We start from the raw sequence: 11,922 nt of genomic DNA, 5'->3' as shown, positions 1-11,922 counted from the left end.
AAAAGACTGAAATTGAACTCACACCTTTCACCTCTTACAAAAATTGATTCAAGATGGACAAAAGATTTAAATATAAGGCAAGGAAACAATAAAAACCCTGAAAGAAAGTGTGGAAAAAACTCTAGAAGATGTCGGCCTGGGGAAAGATTTTATGAAGAATACTTCTGTGGCAATTACAACAACAACAAAAATAAATAAAAAGGACTTAATTAAATTGAAAAGCTTCTGTACAGCTAAGGAGACAACAACCAAAGCAAATAGACAACCTTCAGAATGGAAAAAGATATTTGCATATCTGACAAAGGCTTGATAACTAGGATCTGCAGACAACTCAAATTAATCGACAAGAAAAGACCCAGCAATCTCATCTATCACTGGGCAAGAGAAAATTTTTAAAGATCATTCATTAAATTATTTTTGAAAGAAGTTTCACACAGTAAGTATATCCTTGTTTTTACTGTTTTTTTTTTTTTTGATTAGTATAATTTAAGTGTGCCGTGGAAGTTTACAGATTCAAGTGCGCTGTGAGATAAGAAAAGTTGAAAAACACTGGTCTACATGATGGACACAGCAGAAGTAGGTGGGATTGGGGGTGTCCGGCCAAAGGCTTGCGGCTCGAAGGACGTCTTCCTCTTCCATTATCTCCAAATGATGCCCTCCCAAAGCATGTCCCAACATGTGGACTCCAGACATTGCCTGGAGGACAACTCACACTGACACGTTGCCTTTTCACATTGACGGTGTTGATTTAGTTAGGGGTCATTATGTAAATGTAAACACTGGAAGCAGGGCACTATAAAATGTGACAATTACCAGCTTCAAGGACAGAGCCATGAGTCACGCGATGCCACCGAGTGTTTGCTACGATCAACATCAGTCTATTTAAAATGCCTCCCAGGAGTGGAGCTCACCAGAATCACATTCATGTCTTGTGTACACACTGTCTCTTACAGTGGTTTTCAAAGCACATCTACAAATGCAATTTGCTGCCATTGACCTGTCCAGTGTGTGAAGAAGGGCGATCCTCCTACAGGGACAGCCCTACAGACTTGAAGATCATCCTCGCTGGGTGGAAGGAGCAGGTGTCCATCTGAGCATCCCGGCCCGTGTAGATGGGGCTGGTGTCAGAATAGCATTGTTCGATGTCTTTCCCCCAAGATTGTTGTCATGTTGGAATGAGAAACGGTATCCCGTGATTTCATAGCTCCCCACAGGGGTCAACGCACAGCAGGTGCTCAGATTACAGATGCTGGGACAGCGACCCACTTTGTTCCAATGCCATGTCTTCTGTTATCTTGTTTTTCATCTTCCAACTTCTCACTCCATCGATGTCATGAGAGGCATGCAGCCACAATTCCGTTATGAGAGGCATGTAGCCACAATTTTGACCTTGTCATACACATAATTTGCTTCCTTGGCCCCCTAAAGAAAATGATGGTGATACTGGTAGGTACAATTGAAGCTGAAGGAAGCTGAATCTCACAGAACTGTTAAGAACAGCAAAGACCAAATTGGTATGTGGAGAGCTGCATGATGTCCCAAACTTCACATCTTAATCCCCAGGTGCATCACTGAATAATGGTTCCCAGGGTATCACGTCTACTCGCCCAAACCTATGCACGTGTTGCCAAGTAAAGCAAAAGGGATTTTGCAGATGTGCTGAGGGACCTGGTATTATCATGGCAAACCCTAAATACAACCACAGTTGCTCTCAGGAGGGACAGGCTAGCTAGCTGACTTGGAAAAGAGAAACAAAGCTGGTGGATGCCTCACACTGCCTGATTTCAAAACCTGGTGCAAAGCAGCAGGAATCCAACCGCATGGCACAGGCATGTGGAGACCAAGGGGATGGAAGAGAGTCCTGAAAAACCCTTCCTTAGTGAGTCGCGTGACCTGTTCAGAAGGGGCCAGGACCAGTCAATGTGGGAAAACCGATCATTTCCACAAATGGTGCTGGTAAAACCAGGAATCCACATGGCAAAGAATAAGGTCAGACCCTTTCCTAATATTACACACAAAAGTCAACACAAAATGGATCAAAGACCTAAGTGTGAGAATTAAAACTTTATAAAACTCTCAAAAGAAAACATGACAGTTGATTTGGCCGTAATTTTTTGGATATGACAGCATAGGGAACAAAAAAAAAAAAAAAAACAGACTCATGAGACTGCATGAAACTTCTACAATTTTATTCATCCAAATACAACATCAGCATGGTAAGGAGGTAACCCACTAAATAGGAGAAAATATTTGCAAATCATGCATATATGTAAAGAACTACTAAGACTCAACCACAACAAAACTAGCAATCAATTTATACGTGGAGAAACAGTTGGGTAGACATTTCTCCGAAGAAGATATACAAGTAGCCAAAAACACACAAAAAAGATGCTTAGCAGCACTAATCACTAAAGAAACATCAGTAAAAATGATGAGGCATCATTTATACCCATCAATATGGCAACTATAAAAAAACACAAATAACAAGTATTGATGAGGGTGTGGGGACTCTGGAGCCGCTATGAACAGCCGGTGGGAATCTAAGTGTTGCCACTGCTATGGAAAGCAGAGACTACACCAGGACTGCCCATGGTCCAGCCACTCCTTTGTGGGCGTACGCCAAGAAGAACCAAAGGCAGAGTCTTGAAGAGATATTTGCCCACCCCCGTTCATGGCAGCATTATTCTCAATAGCTAAAATGCAGAAGCAACTGCAGTGTCCACCAAAGGTGAATGGGGACTGTCCACCTAGAAGAATATTATTCAGGTTTCAAAAGGAAGAAAACACTGACACCTGCTACATGGATAACCCCTGAGGAAATGATGCTTGATGAAATAGGCCAGGCACAAAAGTGATTTTAGCCTCTTAAGACCCATTTCTGGTTTCTGGCCTCCAGAACTGTAAGTAAATAATTAGGTGTTGTCTTATACCCCTTGTTCACTTGTTGAGAACTTGTTACAACAGACACCAGGGCTTTTGCTTGGTGAGGTGCTTGTCCAACAGCATCCTGGGCAGTAGGTGCCTTAGGCTTGGTGCCCACTTGTGGATTAGGAAGCCAGGGCCTGGTGAAGGCAGATACCTTGCCCTGGGCCACCTGGCCAGAGTGGGAACCCAGGCAGTGCCAACCCCTCCTTCCACCAGCCCCCCCTCAGTTGTTCTCTGAGCGTAAAGACTACCCAAAACATACCACTCTGCCAAATAAATTAAGACTTTCCCTTTCCAGAATGTAAAATATGCCTCTCTGTGATCTCAAGCCATGCTCAGACAACAGCACACAACTAACTATAAGAGCAGGGGACACAGCTGCCACGTGGCAGGGCAGAGAAAAGAAACACCCACATCCCAGATGCTTGGGGCGAGTCACCTATGACCACAATCTCCATCATTAGTGAGCCGGGCTCGGCGCCACAGAAGTGGGAGGACACGGCTATGTGAACCCTTTGATCATTTATATTTTCATGCCTTGGGTAACTCAATAAAACATACCTCTAAATTCTGATCATTTTTATTATGCCCTCTTTTGACTTTGAAGTTAAATTCTCTGAAATGACTAACTGCCTAAGTTTTTCTTGCAAACTTCTCTGTAGATGTGGGTTTTTCCTGGGAACCATGAAACCAACTTAACGTTTCAGCAGTAAAACTCTGACATGGCTGTCCTGGTGCTTTTATTCAACTCTCCCTTCCTCTGATGACCAACCCACCTTATCTGAGCGGCTCCCTTTCTGTTCCCCTGCTCCACTCCAAAGATCCCTGGTTCTTTGAGGAGCAAGTTCAGACCCGTCATTGCCAATTTTTGGCTGATTTCTTTTCCCTCTTAGCAGCTCATGCCTAGCATGATTGTACATCCACAGGGCATAATATCTGGCACAATTATTGCTGGTCTTACTGATACATAAAGAGCTAGTGTCTGAAATTTTGCATTGACTTTGAGGGGAATGGTGGGGTCAGGATGGCATTGTGACCCCCCTCCCCAAGGTCATATGTTCAAGTCCTGAGCCCCAGTACCTCAGGGTGTGACCTTATTTAGAAATCGGCATTGCAGATGGAATTAGTTAGGATAATGTCACATGGGATAGGCTGGGCCCTAAGCCAATACAACAGTGTCCTTATGAGATGCTGAGAAGTGACCCAGATGGACACACATGGAGGGAGAATGTCTTGCAAAGATGGAAGCAGAGCTTGGGGTGATGTGTCTACAAGCCAAGAACACCACAGCTACCCAGAAAACCACCAAAGGAGGGAGAGGGAGGAAGTGAAAGGACAGACCCAAGAGGTGATACCAGAGAGAAGTCAGCAAGTCTCTGAGTATTGAATAAAGGCATGACAAGGAGGGGGAATCCCTGGAGTGATGCCCAGAATCCTGGCTGGGAATCTGGAGGGATGATGACAAGATGATGTCATTGGTCAAGATGGGAACTCACCAGAAGGAAGGGTGAGTTGGAAAGCAGGATGGAGCCTTCCTGTAGTGAGATTTTGGAGCCCATCAGTGCTTTATTTTATTGTTGGTGCAGAATCAGGAAGTGGCAAGCCTTTTCGTGTCCAGCAGCAAGGGCCAGTTGGCCTGGAATGAATCATTTTGCCAGTATTATGGAAGTCAATTTCACCCCTGAAGTTGAAGAATGGACAATAAATGCCAAAATGTATAATTTTACAAAGACAAAAACTGTTCTGCAACAATCTCAAGCAGAGGTACATCTTCCTATGGGTCTTAAAGATAAGACTCTGAATTCCTTGAGGATTCAGACTGTAGGTCATTGATGCAGTGACTCAGTAGATGCTGGATGGATGGGTGGGTGGGTAAGTGGATGGATGGATGAGTGGATGGGTGGGTGGGTGGTTGGATGGGAAGTGGGTGTATGGATGGATGGGTGGGTGAATAGGTGATACACAGATGAGTAGGGGATGAGGGTGGGTATATAGGTGGGTAGGTAGATGGATGGATTGGATGAGTAGGTGAACGGATAGGTGAGACATGGATGAGTGGATGAGTGAATGGATGAGTAAACGAATGGATGAATGGAAGGCTGGGTGGATAAATGAAATACTAGGTGGGTGAATGAAATGGGTGAGTGGGTAAATGGATGGACAGATGAATGGATGAATGGATGGGTGGGTGGATGGACGAGTAGATTGATGGATCGATGAGTGAATGGATGGGTGTATAGGTGGGTAGGTGGATGAATAGATGGGTAGGTGGATAAATGGGACCTGGGATGGATGAATAGATAGATGAATGTATTAATGGGTGAATAAATGGGGAGATGGATGGGTGAATGGGTAGGTGGAAAGATGAGTGAGTGGATGGGTGAATAAATGGGTATATAGGTGGGTAGATGGATAAATGGATGGATGGATGGATGGATGGATAGATGCGTGGACGAGTGGATGGATGGGTAGATGGGTGAAGGCATGGGTGTATAGGTGGGTAGGTAAATGAATGGATGTTTGGATAAGTGAATAGATGGGTAAATGGATGAGTGGATGGGTGGTGGGTGGATATAGTCCAGGAGACACAGGCTACACCATACACCCCAGGTGTGTGGGGCTGAACCCTCTAGGTGTGTGTACAAGTGTGCAGTCTGGGAGATACAGGCTTTACCGCACACACAGGTGTGTGGGGGCTGTACACTGTAGGTGTGCATACGTATCCTCTATATCACAAATCTATAAATACAAAACCAGTGTTTCTTAGAACACATCCCTGTTTGTAACCAACATGTGGCCTATTAGAAATGTGCAGAATCTATAGAAACAGAAAGCAGATAAGGGGTTGCCCGTGGCTGGGGACAGGGCCATGTGGGAAATGGGGATTAAGTTAGTAAGTTCCCACGTGGTGGGAAGTTATTCTATGGGGTCCCCCTTCTGGGGGGAATGAGAATGTTCTGGACCTAGGCACAGATGGTGGTTGCACAGCATTGTGAGTGTAACTGATACCACTGAATCATTCTCTTTCAAAGGGTCAACTGCATATTTTATGAAATTCACCGCAATGATAAAGAGAAAAATAAACTTAAAACCCACAGTCAGTTATGACTCTGGATGATGGCCCAGGTAGTGGTGGTACCAGGGAGCCTTTTCCACTTCCTTGGGTTGCCCCCCGGGTCAGTTCCCCATGGTCAGTCCCCATAGAACTGAGATTGCCAAAGGATTCTATGGTCTAAAGCAGGAAGGGACCAGCCCTGATTATTTCAACAACAGAAGAAACAAAACACCCTTTGCAGTAAAAAGTGGTATCTCCCACAGCAGTGCTCAATGCCTCAAAAAATAAATAAATCCCGTAGGTTGTCTTGCATCTGGTGGGATTTTTAAAAGGCGAGGGTGGGGGTGCACAGGAGGAACACAAAGATGATGACCTTGCTGAAGCATGAATATTTCACCCAGCTCTGCACCTCCTTGGATTGCAAATTAGTGGTAATCGGGTCCAGGGGGGCCTCGGTTCATCCCAGCCCAAACTCCAGCCCTATAGCATTTTCCTGAAATAGTTTTTAAAATTTTTGATTTGCCCCCATCATCCCGCACAGAACCCTTTTTTTTCCTGAAAATGAGATTTTTACGCTGGAAACCCAAAGTGCTTTGGAAAAGATGCAGTGAGCCCCACCCTGGGTCCCTGACTCCCTTCTCTCCTGGAATGAGCCGAATTGTCTTCAGATGCCCTTGTGCCATCAAAGCTGTCATCCTAAGCATCTGTCCACCCTGGATCAGGGAGAGGGCTCCAGCTAATTACTGGGATCCCAGTTCCAGGCTCTCACATCCTTAGCATTTATGCCCTTCCTCTGACCTCCTTCAACTCTTGACAAAATATCTCCTTTGGCCAGAAAGTTCTCAGACTTCATCTCAGGCTGCAAAGTTTGAAGCAAATTGGACAAGCCATTTTTGACTTACAAGGCTCTGAAAAATTAATATGTTTCTGACTTTTGTGAAAAGTGCCCAAACTTTTTTCCACTCAAAACTCAAAAAGGGGGGGGCCATCTTTGGAGAGTTCTAACTTTTCATGCACTTGGTCAAGAGGGAAGGGTATTATTTGGGGTTTTTATTTTTCTCATGGAGGAGTGGGGAATAGAGGGATGTTATTCTGATATACAAAGTTGTATGGTCTTCACATGCACAGTCAGAAGATATACCGTGGAGGTCTGGAGGGCAAGATATGCTATCATTTGAGATTTTTTAATAGCAATATTAAATTAGATCCATTGTATGAATTTGAACTTCATGATGTTCTCTGCTTCCCAGTAGTGCCAGAGGTCTGAGCTGTGGTGTGTGGTTTATTTGTAGATCTTGTGACTTGAGGGTAGAGCAAGTCCTGGGAGACAATTGCTGCTGTGGTCTGAATGTGTGTGTTCCCCAAACTTCTATGCTAAAATCCTCATCCCCAAGGTGGTGGTATGAGGAGGTGGGTTCTCTAGGAGGTGACGAGGTCCTGAGGGTGGAACCTCATGGATGGGATCAGCTTCCTTATAAAGGGACCCCAGAGAGACCCCTGGCCCTTTCCACTGTATGAAGACAGTGAGGAGGTGCCATCTATGGTGCCATCTATGAACCAGGAGTGAGTCCCCACCAGACACAGCCTGTGCCACACCGGGATCTTCAGCCTTCAGGACTGTGAGCAGTAAATGTTTACTATTTATAATCCACCTGTCTATGTACCTTTGTTACCCAAATGGACTATGACAACTGTCACTAGATCTATGAGATTCTAGTTTATATTTAGCAAAGTCTAAATGTAGTCATGAGAGAGGAAAAGGCACTCTTTTTTCAATACATGTCTATAATGTGATGACCAGAGATGCATTTTTTTCCCTCTCACCAACACTCGGCCAGTAACTGGCTCTCAATTTGTCTGCTCTGCATCTCATTTGTGTCCACAATGAACCTATTTCATGATTGTTACAAAAATCCTCTTCCTTTCCCATGAGCTGGTCATGTTGCCAGTCCTTGAAATCCTCCCTGAGGTCCCTGAAATTCCCTCCCCCCAAATAAAATGCTCCTCTGCCTCCTTCCTGGTCCCTCTATTCCCCAGTCCTCCATTAGAACACATGGAGATCCCTGTGACAGTTTGGAGCCTTCTCACCTTGGGTCGTTCCACCTTGCAGCCCTTAGTGGTGGCCTTTCCCACCTATTTCTGTGTCCAAGGGAAGTGTGTCCAGAAGCTGGTGAGGTCTTTGGGTTTAGGAAACCTCTCAACATGTTTCAGCTCCCTTGCTGTTGGCTGTAACATAGTGGCCAGTTGTAAGCATCCTTCCCAGATTAAAACTGTGGTGTTAATTCAAGGTGGGGTGTTCAGATGAGAGGATGATGGTAGTCACCATAATTAGAATCTCCCCAACCTCTTCTCCCAAGTCACAAGATGTACAAATAAACCACACAACACAGCTCAGACATCTGGCACTACTGGGAAGCAGAGAACATCATGAACCTGAAATTCACATGATGGACCTAATTTCAAAGTCTAAACTAAGGGTGCAGATGTCATGGAAGGAAAGTCTGCAGCCATCATAAGTTCTGATGAAGCAGAAAGAAGGCAACTTTAGAAAGTGGGAGGATAAAATCATGGACTACTAAATAGGTAACAGGTGGAAATTAAAGGCTTACTAATGACCGCCCAAAGTGCCCACATTTTAGTCCCCATAACCTGTGAATGTGTCAACTCATGTGTCAGAAGAAACTCTGGACATGGGGTAAAGTTAAGTGTCAGGAGATGGGGTGACCCCAATGTCATCAAAAGGATCCTTGTAAGAGGGAGGAGGAAGGCCAGAGAGGACAGAGGATGCTAGTGGGCTCAAGGCTTTGATGACAGAGGAACAGCCATGAGCTCAGGAAGGCAGCAACCTCTAGAAGCTGAAAGAGCCACTGACCAAATGGAATCTCCCCTGGCCTCCTGAGGTATGCAGTTCTGCAGCCCACCCTCCTCTTCTGATCTCCACAGCTGTAAACTGATAACTCTGTGCTATTTTAAGCCATGATGTTTGTGGTGATTTGTTACAACAGCCGCACAGATGCCACTTAAAACTGACAGACTAGAGATTAAATGACTAGAAACTAAATCTTCTGGGTAGGGTAGGAGAGAGAAGATGCTATGAAAAGTGTAAATACAAAGGGAAATGACACAACAGGAACACGATTCTCCCTAATATGGGAGGAAATGCTTCAGTTACAAAGAAAACTCGTTAAACATGGACAGGAATAGTAAATATAACAGAACATAAACACTAGTTATAACATAAAATAATATAGCAGAGTAGAGCCCCAACCTCTTGGTCATCTCAATAAATGTGAATGGTCTTTATTTGTCTATTAAAAGGAAAAGATTTTCAGAATACCCGACTCTAGGTATACATGGTGCCTAAAAACATAAAGATTTCAAAAGGCTAAAAGTAAAGGAAAAGCCAGAGAAATATCAGGCAAATGGAAACAATAAAACCACATTGGTTCATCAAAAGGTGTTTAAACGAGACTAACACCACTTTCTAATGCTAAAAGCCACTGCTCATAGTCAAATAGGAGAATCATGCCTGTCTATGCACCAAAAAACTTAATAACCCCCTGCATGTTTTCAGAGACTGGATATGCCAGGAGAAAAAGACAGACTAATAATAGAAGACCTTAATACACCATTCTTGGAATAAAACAAGTGAGCAAAAAGTAAAAATATAGAAAGGCTGAACTACCAGCACATAAACAACCAGGGTTAGAATACACTTGCCTCCGAAGCACACACAAAATATTGACAAAAACACCACATTAAGACCCTGTACTAAGCAAGTCTTAAGTGACACAAGAGAAGTAAAGAAGGAGTTCCACAGACACTATATCAGAATCTATAGGGTGCAGCTAATGCAATGTTCAGGGGAAAATTCATAGCCTTAAATGCAAAAGGCCAGGAAGAAAAGAACTTAATACAACAAAACAAAGCACAGGAAAGAAGATAATACAGATAAAGGCAGAAACTAATGTACTACAGAAAGGCAATAACTGGAAATTATAAATGAAAATACTGGTTCTTTGAATACATCAACCCGATAGACAAATCACAAGCTATGATTTAATAAAAGTAAATAAATAAAAAGAAAAAAGTGCAAGTGTCAAAAATAAAAACTGACAAAGAGGAAATAATTATGAATCAGAGCATTTTAAATTATAAGACTACTTTGCACATATCTTTGTAAATAAGTTTGAAAATTTAAATGAAATAATGGGTTCCTTATGAAAATATAATTTCCAAAATTAACCCCTGAAGATATGGAATATTTAAAAGTACCAGTTTCTAAAGACATTTGGACCAGAATGTTTATTGCAGCCCAATTCATAATTGCCAAGACATGGAAACAGCCCAAGTGCTCACCGATCCATGAATGGATTAACCAATTGTGGTACATATATACCATGGAGTACTATGCAGCCATAAAAAATATGGAGACTTCACATCTTCTGTGTTTACCTGGATGGAGCTGGAACATATTCTTCTTAGTAAAGTATCTCATGAATGGGGAAAAAAGTATCCAAAGTATTCAATACTACTATGAAATCAATATATAATCACCTACACATTCATATGAATGGTAAAGCATAACTATAGTCCAGAAAGTAGAAGAGGAGAGGGGAGGGGAGGGAAGGGGGATATGGGAGGAGGGAGGGTATTTGGGGGGACCTCACCTAATGTGCATGATGCAATGGTACATTTCAGAACTATTAAGAAATGAGTATAAATGTGATGGATGTGTTACTTAGTTCAATGTAAGCATATCACATTGTATATCAAAGCAATACACCAAACCCCATAAATGCATCAATGTACAAAGTTATGATTTAATAAAAATTTTAAAAAAATAAAAGTACAGATTTCTACAAATGAAATAGAGAAAATCATCAAGCAAGTACCTCATCAAAAGCACCAAGATTAGCTGGTTTCCCAGAGAAATTCTATCAAAGTTTCAATGAGCAAACACCACACACACACAATAAAAAGGAAGAAAACTTCTCAAACTCTTTCTATGAAGCTATACTGTAGTTATTATATCTAAATTGGATAAAGCTGACACAAAGAAAAGTGAATTATATCCTAAAATTGCTTGCAAATATTCATTTTCAAATCCTAAATAAAGTATTGGCACACAGACTCCAAAACCACATTTAAAAAAATAATTCACCATGACCAAGGGAGATTTACACCAGAAATGCAAGGATGGTTCAATCATAGGAAAAGTATTAATATAATTCATATAACAGTAGGTCTAGGAGAGAAATTCTATGAGTAACTCTATAGATGCTGTAATATTCCCTGACAAAATTCCTGCAACAACTCAAAAAACTAGCAATTAATGGCTACTTTTTTAACGTGGTAAAAATACATGCGCCAAAGCACTAAAACCAGCATCGAACCTCATGTAGAAACCTGGAAGTGTTTTCCATCATGACCAGAAACCATTCAGGGACTCCCAAGTTCCCTCCTCCTGTCTAACCTTGTACTTGAGATATTGTCTAGTGTAATTATACAAAAGAAAATAATTACTTTTGTCTTACTTTTACTTTAAACCTTCTGTTTGATCCCGCAATCCCATTACTATGTATCTACCCAGAAGAAAAAAATTATTTTAGTACAAGGACATTTGCACCAGAGTGTTTATTACAACTCAATTCACAATTGCCAACATGTGGAAGCAACCCAGGCACCCAGCAACTCAGGAATGGACTAATAAACTGTGGTATATGTATACCATGGAGTACTATTCAGCTGTAAAAAGATGGGGACCTTACAGCTTTTGCATTAACCTGGATGGAGGTTAAGAACCTACTTAGTAAAGTATCACAAGAATGAAAAAGCAGGTATCCAATGCTAATACGAAACCAATAGAAAAATAACTATTGAGAGAAAATACACTTAAATTCACGAAGGGGGGAGGAGGAGAAGGGAGGGAGGGAGATTGG

The sequence above is a fragment of the Otolemur garnettii genome, unplaced genomic scaffold (assembly GCF_000181295.1).
Source record: "Otolemur garnettii isolate 467f Iridium unplaced genomic scaffold, OtoGar3 scaffold00065, whole genome shotgun sequence".
NCBI lineage: Eukaryota > Metazoa > Chordata > Mammalia > Primates > Galagidae > Otolemur > Otolemur garnettii.
Note: the sequence above shows the minus strand (reverse complement) of the source record.